Consider the following 12,938-nt stretch of genomic DNA (forward strand, 5'->3'; position numbering starts at 1 on the left):
TACAGACCCTGTCCATGTGGGATTGCTGATTGGCAGGGTCCAGGAGGAGGGCCTTCTCTACTGTGGCACCCACCCTCTGGAACAAGCTACCACCTGGGGTAAGACAGGCCCCCACTCTCCTGGTCTTTTGAAAGGGAGTAAAAACTTGGCTATGCCACCTGGCCTGGGATGGGAGGGAAGACAGCTCTTCATAGGGGTGGTTGGCCCTGTGAGGGTGCCAAGATAACAGCTTATTGCCCATTTTGAATTCTATATTTTGTATTTGATATTTATATTGTATTCATATGTTTTTATATTATTTATAATATAATATTTTATGTTTTATGTTTTATATTATTTATAAAATAATATTTTTATGTTTTATGTTTTATATTATTTATAATATACAATAATATATTATATTATTTTGATTCTTTGTAAGCCACCCAGAGTCGTCGTGTACGAGATGGGCGGCAGAGAAATTTAATTAATAAATAAATAATAAAGTTGATGAGGTTGAGCGACACTAGTCTACTCTGTGCATCTGATGAAGACAGCTGTGGCTCACAAGACCTTATGTCTTTAAATAAAATTTGTTGGTTTGAAAAGGTGCTACTAGAGTCCTGATTTTGGGCTACCATAGACTAATACAGCTTTCCTCCTAAATGTGGGACAAAAAGGAACCATAACAGATTCTCTTAAAATGGCCAATATGTTACTGCTGTGTTGTTTGGGTTAGACTGTGGGTAGGGAAGGGATTGTAATATCTATTTGAATGCATTCAACTGGAGAGGCTTGCCCTGAATGTTCCTCCCCACCTTGAAATGTATTTGTCCCTTCCTATTAAAACCTGAAATGGAAGCCTGGAACCAATGTTGCTACTTTTGCTATTGTGAGGGGGGGAAAAAAAACCAGCCCCAAATAAAAGCTGTAATGCCCACACTGATTTCTGAAAGCGCTAAAATTTCACTCAGTCCAGACAGATGCCCGGACTGCCTACCACGTGCTTCTTTGTAGAAGCAGAAAGAAGAAAGCTTCATCGTTCAAAACTAGTGTGCTAAAGTCAGAAGACCCCACTCCTCCTTTCTCTCAAACCTGCTAATTTTTAAGGACAGGAAATTTTTTATAGCAAATTTTATTGAGTTTCAAGGAAAGAATAAAAACTACAATAAGAACAAAAAACTACAAAAAAGGGGGGAAAACTAAAAAAGTGCAGAAACACAAGAGAAGAAAAAAAATTTAGATTTACAAGATGCGGCTTCTGACTTTTAACAGCAAGGATACCCAAAATTTCCATACTCAATATCTTACTCTATATTAAACCAAAACACCACATTATTTCTATAAATCATTCCGCTTTAGCACATTATAAAAATCACTAAGTACAGTTACTCCCTCCCCTTATATTAATTTTTTTTTAAAAATCATATAAACCTCAACATCTTTCTCCCCTCCAAAAGATAAAACATATTTAATTATTCCCTTCCTACCACTATTCTATACATTTCTGTCTACTATAATAAAAATCAAATTAAAAGGCACATAAGTTGCCAGCTATTATACTTAATGGTATAACAATTTTAACAATCTCAATCTTAATAAACCCAAAATCTTAATAAACACAACAAACAAAGCCAATTCAAAACAGTAAGTCCAAATCTTTAAAGGCAAATAACATCAGTCAGATCCTGTCATGAGTACTGATGGTGAGCAGGAGGCGGCCCCTATCCAGGGGGGAAAACGCATGCGTAGTTTGGAGACTTTGAGCTGTCATTCAAAGAAACCCAGAACAGACCCGCCTTGAGTTTTGGGGTTATCTGTCTGGGTTTTCCCACGCTTCTTCAGTTTGGTAGGATTTCCTATCTACAATAGCAGTAATAAAACACTAGAGACTTTCTCCTCATCTCGGCGTGGTCTTTGCTTAGTCAGGACAGATCCTTAAAGCAAGCCACTTAGCAAAAACTAGGAAACATAAATGTGAAAATTATTTATCAGGTACTGTAATGGTATGTGGGACTGTCCTTGGGAGACTGGGCCCAGAGATGCTGCCTAGGGAACATTCACAGTAGATAAGAGACAGCATAGCCTGCAACTGGATAGTGGGTGGGGCAAGAGGCTCAGAAGGGACCCTCCCTAAGTTCTTGGGCTGTAAAGGTGAAGGCAGGAGAACTGTACTTTCAGACTCGCAAGATTCTGTTAACGTAGCCTTACAGTAAAGTAGAATTAGCTCATGTTTCCTGTCTGGTCCATCTGGTAAGGCTGACCGGTACTTTACACAGTACAAACAGAGCACTGCTCTGAGAAAGGTACAGTGTACAAGTCAATCAGGGTGAGACGATAGAGGAAACCACAGAAAATGAAAGCAGACGCAGCAGGTAAACAATACGTACATTTATTTCTGTTTATTGATTCATTCAATAGCTTTATTTATTTGTTTGTTTGTTTGTTTGTTTATTTATTTATTGTTCACATTTATATGGCTGCCCATCTCACACACGGCGATTCCAGGGGGCATACGACGAGATAAAAGCAATGAATAAATCAGAACAATCATTATAAAAATAAAATGGTTATTAAAAATATTATCCCAAAATTATAAAATCACTATAAAATATGCCAACCGCATGGAGAGAGCAAGAATATCAATCACAGTGGAGCCATCTAAGAATGTCTCCCGTTCCCAAAGACGCCCCAGGCCTGACAAAACAACCACATCTTGGGGGACTCCCTAAACGACAGCAGGGAAAGAGCAAGCCTAATTTCAGGGGCGAGAATGTTCCACAAGGAGGGAGCCACGACAGAGAAGGCCCACCTCCTGAGTGCAAGTCCCTGGCGGATGGATCCCATAACATGCCTTCCCTGCTTGATCTAATGGGACGGGCTGATGTAATGGGGAGAGGCGGTCCCTCAGACAGCCTGGCCCCATGCCATGAAGCCTTTATAGGTCAAACCCAGCAGCCTGAATTGGACCCAGAAGCAAACTGGCAACCAATGCAGCTCGCGAAGCAGAGGTGCCATCTGTGCTCTTCTAGGGGCACACATAACTGTCCACACTGCTGCATTCTGTACCAGTTGACACTTCCAGGTACTCTTCAAGGGCAGCCCCATGTAGGGTGCATATATATAGCCTTCCCTTCCTAACATATTCCATGAATGAGCAGTCATTTGGCAGTGGGGTTCCCTAAACGGGTCAGGACCAAATAGGTAATCAAAATGATTGGTGAGAATAGGGGTTATAAAATCCAGATGCCAGTTCCATAGATTATTTACTTTGGTCCCAGAGTGCCATAAGAGCAGCCCCGTGTACGAATACTCCAGTCTGCAATGCACTGCTGCTGAGGCAAGGTTATAGGCTATCAAGTTGAATTACACTAAGACACAGGTTCTAGGATGCTACTGGGGGCAGCACAGATGGTTGAGCAGGGATTTAAAAGAAGCCAAAAAGACACTGGAGCAGGAGATGGTGAAAATTCTTGAGTTGGAGGAACAATAGACACAAGTTTCTCTTCTCAAATGTCCAGAATGCCCTTCTTCCTTCTTCTAGACTAAGATATGGCATTGTCATGGAGTGCAAAAAGGTTCTAATATGATTGGGATTTCAATATAGAAAGGAGAAAGCTAATCCATTTCTCTGTCTCCTTTGTGCAACACCCCAGCTCACAAGCAGCCTGTGAGGATCTTGCCTTTGTTCCTGGGCCTTTCTTTTTGTGCGGTGATGCTGTTAGCTGCAAGTCTATACTACAGCAGTGGGAAGCAAGATTTCAAAGTCCTGGAAGAATTTCACTCCCACCTTGTTACAATCTTTCTTCTGATCAGACGTATTGCTTTGAAATTTTGGACTTGGTTTTTGAGGCAATAGGCAGCAATATGTGCAGAACCACATAGGGCTAGAAGTGACGGCTGGCTTATTTTAGATTAACATCTGAATGGACTCTGGGGTGAGGGGAAAATATTTTTTTAGAAAACTAAACAGGACGAAGCATTGTCATGTGGTAGAATAACCGTTTTATTTTCAACCTGCAATTATCTATTAGCTATCTTAGTAGCAATTAGAGCCCATTGTTTTTAGATAATTAACGTACTGAGAACATTCTTGGTGATGTGTGGGCATTACAAACAAGATAGCAAAGTATTGCCAATCAGTTTCTTAAAAAAATAAGAATTCTCAAACTAGACAACACATTAAAAACTGTTGCGACTGTTAATGTGGAAACAAATATTGGACATTATTGACAGAATGATGTATGGACACAAACATGGAAAAGTAAATATAATAAACATTAGTGGGGGGGGTTTTCCTGAGAATTATCAACTATTCCTTCAAATCACAAATGTCTAAAAACAGCTCAATTTTTTGTGTTTCATGACAGCCAGATGCTGTGTATTAGATGTTGTATAACTGAACTGGGAATTACCTCTTCTTATTCAGATTATATTTGTGGACAGAGGTAGGCAAGGTGGTTTGTATTTTATCCACTTGGTTGTTTGTAATAGTTGTAGTCTATCCTTAACTTATGGGAAGGATCTCCAGTTTCAGAAGTCAGAACGTGAAGAATCTAGTCCAACGTTTAAACGGATAGAAATGCTGCATTCCCACTATAACTTAATGATATATCTACAAACACTCTGACTTTATAAAATAATCATTGAAACATACAGTATATTTTCCTAAGACTGGTATACCATGTACAGTATATCTTACTATGAATGTACAAAGTAAGTCTGTAAAATTGAATATAGTGTAAAATAATTAGATTATAATAAAAATATAATCAGAGTTGAAAGATTAAACCTTATACACACTGCTCTGACTATTTATATTGGCTGAAAACTGTGGATACCAATGTTTTGCCATATAAAAAGGAAAGTCTGTATATTTTTATGAGACATAACTCAAATGACATGTTTATTTTTTATTTATTTACTGCATTTGTTAATGGCCCCAGTTGTGTAATTCTCTACGCAAAGTAATAATGAAACAAAAATAGCATAACAAAACACTACGACCTAAAATAAATTATACAATCCAGATGAGTGCCCACAGTCAATAATCAAGTGGAGCTGAATGCCTCATGAAATAGGGAAGTTTTAATCATCTTCCAGAATACAAAGAGACAGTGCCATTCAGATCTGCAGGGGTGCATCTTCCACAGAGCAAGCCTGCCACTTTCTCCAAGTCCATGAACTTTGCAAAGAGGAGGGACTCTCAGAAGCATTTTATTAATAAAATGTACAGTGAGCTGACATGCAGCCTTTGGAATTTAACTAAAAATGTAAACAAGTTAAGGAAGTACTACCATGCAGTCTGCTACTGTGAAGTATGAACCTGTTGAAGTAACCAGACACAGCTTGATTATACTAAATCATAAAGGGCTTAATATCAAGTTTGTCCATGCTAAAGCAACAGAGATCCATCCAACCAGATGGCACCATCACTCCCATTCTGAGAAAAGTACCAGCGCTCTGCTCCTCTGTTTCTTCCCTAGGATAACATAAGGCAAATACTAGGAAAATGGCTTGATGCAGAACTATAGACCCTGGATGTTATTTAGTGCTGCCCTCCTCAACCTGGTATCATACAAAGGTAAGCAAATGTGGAAGCTCCAACAATTGCCTTTACAACATGTCTCTATATTCTGTCTTCCACTACCATTTGGAATGACGTCATCTAACTATCTCTTATTGGTTAAACTACAGTATGCTATTTCTGTGATCTATGAGTAGTGTTGAAAGGTAGAAGTGTACTTTCTCTCAAAAATGTGTTCTATCACTCACCTTATTTCACAGGAAATTTCCAACTAGAGGGGTCCAAGTTACCTCATATAGCCTTTATTATTATTACGGTTGGTCACACAACCAGATGTTTCAACTGGATTTGGCATTTTTATCCACCTATCAAGTCCTTCCCAAGGACCTGGGATAGGCAGGTGTTGTTTGATTGTGTTAAAGATATCGTTACAGGATATAAGCTGTTCCAATTAAAGCTGCCTTTAATTGACTGATGGTGATTTTGTCAATGCTGATGGTGTTCAAGTGGTGCTCCAGATGTTTTGAAATTGCACCTAAGGTACCTATTACTATTGGTACTACCTTTGCTTTCTTTTGCCACAGTTGTTCTACTTCTATTTGCAGGTCTTTGTATTTTGTGATTTTCTCCGGTTCTTTCTCTTCTAGAGTCTGTCAATGTCACTGCATGGATGAAGGGCATGATTTACCGTCATTATTTTTCTGGTCTCCCTATCTAGGGCTTCTAGGTCAGTTTGAGTCCAGTCCACTATTCCAGCTGTATATCTAATGACTGGAGTTGCCCAGGTGTTAACCACCTTGATGGTTTTTCCTCTATTGAGTTTGGACTTTATGATCTACTTCACTCTTCTGATGTATTCACTACTAACTTCTTCTTGACTTTAGTGTGCTTGACGTTGTCAGCCTGAAGGATGTCCAGGTATTTGTAGTGATCTTCTTCATCCAGACTGTTGATGTTATTTCCATAGGGCACTTTGATTCCTTCAGTTTTCACTATTTTTCTCCTGTTGATGGTAAGGGGCAGTCCAGTCCAAACTCCATTGCAGTATCTTGGCTGTATATTCAGAAGTGTTGAGCAGTGATTCCATTTCAGATGGTCTTTTTCCATACAACTTCAGATCATCCATGTAAAGGAGATGGGATAGCCTGCAGATGTTTTCGATGTTTGATAGCCATGGCCTGACTTGTTCAGTATTATTGACAGAGGAATCAGTGCAATGACAAACAGTAGTGGTGATAGTGAATCTCCTTGAAAAATTCCTCTCTTGATGTTAACCTCTCCCAATCTATCACCATTGAGCAGCAACTGTGTCTTCCATTGTGCCACTAATCTTTGCACAAAGCTTATGAAGTTTCTACTGACTCCTGTTATTTTTAGGCACTTGATTATCCAGTCATATGGCAGGGAGTTTAATGCCTTGAAGCTACATTCAAGTTGGTCTTCCTTCTTTTACAATTTTCCAAAATCATCTTGTCAGTTAGGAGCTAATCTTTTGTCCCTCTGCTGTTTGGGCAGTTTCCTTTCTGCTCAGATGGAAAGAGCTTGTTTTCAACTAGATGCTGTTGGACTGCATCAGCTACCATACCAGTTAGCAATTTGAAAGTTGCTAGTAAGCAGGTAAGTGGCCTGTAGTTGCCAGGTGCTGTCCCTTTTGCTGGATCTTTCATTATCAGGTTGGTTTTGCCAGATGCTAACCAATCTTCAATTTCACCTCCTTGCAGTATGTTGTTAAACTGCTTGGCAATGAGTGGGTGCAGACCAGTCAGATGTTTCAACCAAAAACCATGCAGTTCATCTTCACAATTATTGATCTTCCTTGCCCTTTTCTCCACCATTTCTGCTGTTATTACAAGTTCTTTCATTTCAGCTTCTTCTTTTTTCCTCCTCCACCTCCTTTATCCAAGCTGCACCTTTGTTGTATTTCTTTGGGTTGTCCCATAGCTGTTCCCAGCACTGTACTGTTTCTTTTCAGAACCGCTCAGAGTCCGTCTTTGGGGGAAGAGGGGCGGTAGTAAAATTTGAGGAATAAATAAATCAAATTAATCTGCTAGCCTCTGTTATGTTATTTCTGATTCTGGATGTTGTTTTTTCCAGAACTGGTGCATACTTTTTCAGATATCCGCTTCTCATTGGACTTGATTTGTAAAAGCAAATAATTATTTCTTTGTTTTCAGTCTCTGTATATTTACTATGGGTAAGCAAGTTTTCTTCCAGTAGTCCTGCAACTGCTGGCCCTGGTTGCTCAGCCCTGAGTCCTGTAGCCCACTTGTCAGCAGATGTCCAGGAACTAGAACGCCTAGCACGGTCCTTGTTGACCCAGGTGACAACCGATCCAGTATAGCTTTCTGTACTGTAAGTTACGTCTCACCATATTGTTTATGGGAGAGACACTCTTCGTCTGGCTCCTCTGATGAGACCTGTCCAGTATGGTTGAACCTCTGGCATAGCTCTCATCTTCCTTTATATTATTATTATTATTATTATTATTATTATTATTATTATTATTATTATACTACAGGGATAGTAAAAAGCTCCTAAAAACTCTGAAAATAGCCCTGGAATGGCTAATCCTGTTTGCCACTTCTTTCTGAACAAGTGAAATTGGAAGAATTTGAAGCCAGTAAAAAGGAAAGGGGACCAGCCAAACTAGATGGTTATCAGGTTGAGTCTGATCATAGACTGTCCTTATTTTCACTAAAAGATCTCTGATGAGCACTATGACACTACTCCAACATAAAGGAACAAGGAGGAGGCTAAGCATCAAACATGGTTTAAAATGTGAAGTTCTCATAATATATGTATACATATTCACTCTTCCCCCTCCCCACAAAATCGTGTATTTTTTTGGTGATCTAGAAATCAAACTAGGAATGGGGAAATATTCAAGAAAGTATTTTGGTGCCGAAGTAGGAAACTAAAAATGTATGTAACACAACAACCAGCTAGGTGGGTTGGATGTTGTTGTTGGTTTGCACCGCAGCTTGGAAAAGATGTATACTTAAAGAGTGATAGAAACCAGACCCAGCAGCAGCATCCTTAAAGATCTATAACTGTAACCTATGCCCAAAGATGAGAAGAAAACCTCTTAGACAAAAAATATAATTTGCTTTAAAAATGTGATTATTCAATTCTTTGAAATGAAATGTCAAATACACTAAATTTTAGGACCATTTATTTATACATGGCACTGTACCAGAAGCTCAATGTGCTCTCCAAAGGGAAGCAAAAGTATTTGATATAAAACACATTCATTAAACAACAAGGGTATACAACAGTGCAGTACAATGCTGTTTAGGCCACCTGAATCCCCCCAAAGCCAACAGAAACAAGGTCAGCAATTCAAATGAGGAAAGTAATGGACCTTTAAATTTCAGCTTTGCTTGATATGCGTGAAGTACTGCAACATAAAATTCTCTGCATGAAAAAAATGACTCCCTGCTCAGTTCTGTAAGAAATAAACACTATTAGTATTTTTAAATTTTCAAATTACTCTCATACTTACATGCTATTCATGCCAGAATAAACAGCAAATACAGACTCCAAAACACAATGGAAACATCAGTCAGAAGAAAATGCACTTTCATAAAGGGTAAAAGAAATGCAAAATGTATGTTTTCAATTTCAATTTCTTTTATTTTGAATTTGACCTGTTGACCTGATTCATGTTATATGTGTTAGAAGCTTAGAATTTAAATTTGAGGACACAAGTAGATCAGATTGCAAGTTAGAGTTATGCAGTCTGTAGTTGTATTTTTTTTTCTGTCCTGACCTTATACCTAGATGGGCCTTAAATTTGGAATAATGTCAAATTCTGAAAAGGCAATAGAATATTAGATCAGTTTGGCAATTTCAGTGATCAGTGATTGGTGCTCAGATCTCATTTTTCTGTTTCAATAAGGGATGTAGTCTTTCAAAAATCCATCCTTAGTTTAACCCAAACATTTGTAGGATGGCAGCCAAGGTGTGGTTGACCAAATGCATTGTTTCATTATAATTTACTATACTGTTTCATATGGTTATCACTGACACCATTGTCATGATTCCTCAAATTAAATAATAAAAGATTATTCACAATATACATCTCAGAAAATGCATTCAGAAATCACAGCATCCAACCTAATTTTTCAAAAGACATTTGGAAAATAAGCATACAATAAGGACAAGAGTCCAGTCTTCTACTGATAGAATAGTCCCAATTCAATGTGTATAAAATCTTTACTCAAATTTGGAGCAACTCACAGAATTCTCTGGCAAGTGACCATTGCTGAAAATTTTGTAAGATACAATCTGCACCTCTAGAGGATAATCATATTAGGGAAGACTGTTCTATCAGCATAATAAATGGTGTTAGGGAACAGGTTTCACAGAGAATACTTTTTACATGCAGAAAAGCCAACGTTTAATTTCCAGCACAAATTTCCCCATCCTGGTGCCTTCCCTCAGAAATACTGAAACTACAACTCCCAGAATTGCCATTATTAGAGTTGTACTACCAACACCTCTGGAGAGCTTTGGGTTAAGGAAGACTGCTGTAGAACCTGTGGTTCATACGGTTCTTAAATAGCAGAGCTGAGCTAAGGAAAATTCTGTCCAAAACCTTGTAAAATGTTATTATATCAAAAAAACATTTTTGTACTGTTTATACCCAAGACCAAAATTCAAGAACACATTGCTCCAGGCACAGATGCCCATTCCCATGCAGACCTAAACAAATTACCCAATCATTCAAGTCTGCACTGTGGTTCCATTTCTCATGGCATTCACTTCTATTGAGAAGAGTGATAAGGTAAGGCATGTCTTCCCCAACCAGCTGTCCTCTAGATGCAATGGGTCTACACCTGCCAGCCACCACTATCTCTACCTACGTGAAATGAGCCTATATTACACAAAAGCAATAAATATATGAATTCATCATTAAATGTCCCTAGTTTGTTGGAGCAAAATCTAAGGCTGTAACAAGCCAAGAACAAGAAATAGAGACTCCTGCATCAAGAGAGGGTTTTGATTGTCCCCATTTCATCTTGAAATAAACAATAAAAGCCTCACTGCATAAGGCTTACCACTTATTAGACGTAGAAAAAGGAAGATTAACTGTATTCCTACTCTCCCTAAAGCTTTGGAACTGAGTAAATATACTTCCTTGGAAGAGAGCCCTATTGAAAACAATGGTTTTTTAAAAAAATAAATATCTTTGGGACTGACATTCAGGTCATCAAATGAGGAACTTCAAAGAGATACCAGAAAAACCTGAGATGCTAAAGATGAATTACTCCACAAGTTGATTCCTACTTGTAAACAATAGCTGTAACTGTCCATCAGTAATGCAGACTAAATGATTTTGCCTCTTGGAACATGGCTAAGAACTACTTCTGAACTTTTAAACATAGTTATAGTTCACTTCAAGCTATATTATAGTCATTTTCTTGCCTCCCTGCTTTTAAATTGCAAGTAAACTTTGCTAGCATAGATACCTTCTAAGGGCACAACTTACTTCTCTAACTATATTAGAAAGAGGACTTAGGGTTTACCCTGCAAAATGTAGGGCCAGCCATGGAAGAGTATTATGTCTGTACAAGTCTTGAAAGTGCTGTTGAAAAAAATAATAATTTCAACAGTTTCTGGAATGCAAATTATCTGGATTGCAGCTATAGTAATTTGATTAAAAGAAACACAGTCTCCTAATTCAACCAGGAAAGAGCCACCCAACTATTTAGATGCCTATTTTATAGATTTGGGTAGTTGCACTCAATACTGTATATTACTCTCACAAGATAGCAACATCAAAAATGAACACTAATACAGTGGAATGTATAATTAACATTGTATAGTACAAATTCTAGTTGCATATATGAAGAAGCAAGCATGATATATTAATTGCTTACAAGGGAAGTTGTCAACTGTTATCACTATATATATAGTCACTATATTTTACTAAGCAATGATAATATATTTCACATGCCAACCTCAAAGCTGAAGCTAAGAAAAAGTGCAGTCTGCAATACCTTGAGGAGATCTGGAGCATACATTAGGGTTATTCCTCACAGCAAGCCACCTACCTCATTATGATAATATAAGTACATGTACCAGAAAGAGATGGCTTGTTAGGGAAAAAAACAATTTTCCAAAATGAAAGTTGAAACTAAAAAAGCAAAATTCAGATTTGCAAATTTCACACTGGCAATTGCTGCTGCATATCCATTTGAAGTATAGGATAGAAATGTTATATTAAATAATGCATGAATGCAATAAATTAACTTTGGCAAAATGAAACCTCAGATTTTTAGATGCTGATTCTGGAATATTTTCAGTATAACCCTAAATAACCAAGACAATATTGTTACCTGTAGAAGACTAGAAATGTTGATTCACGTGATTAAGCAGCTAATGGTATGCTTGAATAGCTTCAGTGTTCGAACACACGATCGCTATCTTAAATGCTAATATCACTACGTGCCACACTTGCAATACCGGACCACAATTGCTATTGTTCACAGAACTGACATCAGTTGATGAAAGCTGAATCATATAGATGGTGGTTGATGTACTACAGCAGCTGACTGGGATGCAGAATACTTCAGTAGATCTTTCCCCCCACCCCCTCCTCCATATGCATCAGGTATATACGGTTTGGCACATAGCTGTGTTAAAAAAAATAAGGTTTCATTTTTCTTGTTCTTCTTAATTAAGATTTTGTCATAGAAGCCAAAAGACAACATCTAAGGCTTATTCATTGAAATTACAGAGAGAGAGAGCACCAGTGGCCACAGATGATAATTTTGTCCAAGCCGTATGGCCAACTCCTATTGAGGTATATATTTAACATGAGCTTGTAAGTTTCCATGGATTTACCTATTCCATGGATTTACCTATTCCATGGAAATATCAAATTCCTACCTTCACCATTATATATAATGGATACCCAATCATTGACTTCCATCCCTCCCATACTTTGAGAGGAAAAGTCACATCATTGGATAAATACATGATTAGATATCAATGTAGATTGCTTACATCATGCAAGATATCATTTCTCAGAGGAAGCGGAGGTCAGCTAAGCAGATGGACCAAAATTATGCCTTCAAACATCTAAAAAAAAAAAAGCCAGAGGCAATGGCAACTTTAGGCAAGAAAACAAATCCACATTAATGGCAGTCCAAGAATTAGTTCAAGCAGATATGCCAAACACATGTCCAACTGCAGCATCATATGATGATTTGCACATATGAATTAGTTCTCCTAAATTAATCCCCAGAAATTAATTTAATATCATTTACTGTTAATTGTTATCACAGGTTATTCAATGGAAAGAATTTGCACACATGGCTGAGAGTCACCAAGAGCTGAGCAATTAAAGGAATCATAAATTGTGATCTAGGTAACTATGTGAATCACATTTATATGTTAACAGGGATATTTGATAGACAATGATCTG

This window comes from Candoia aspera, chromosome 1 (assembly GCF_035149785.1).
Source record: "Candoia aspera isolate rCanAsp1 chromosome 1, rCanAsp1.hap2, whole genome shotgun sequence".
NCBI lineage: Eukaryota > Metazoa > Chordata > Lepidosauria > Squamata > Boidae > Candoia > Candoia aspera.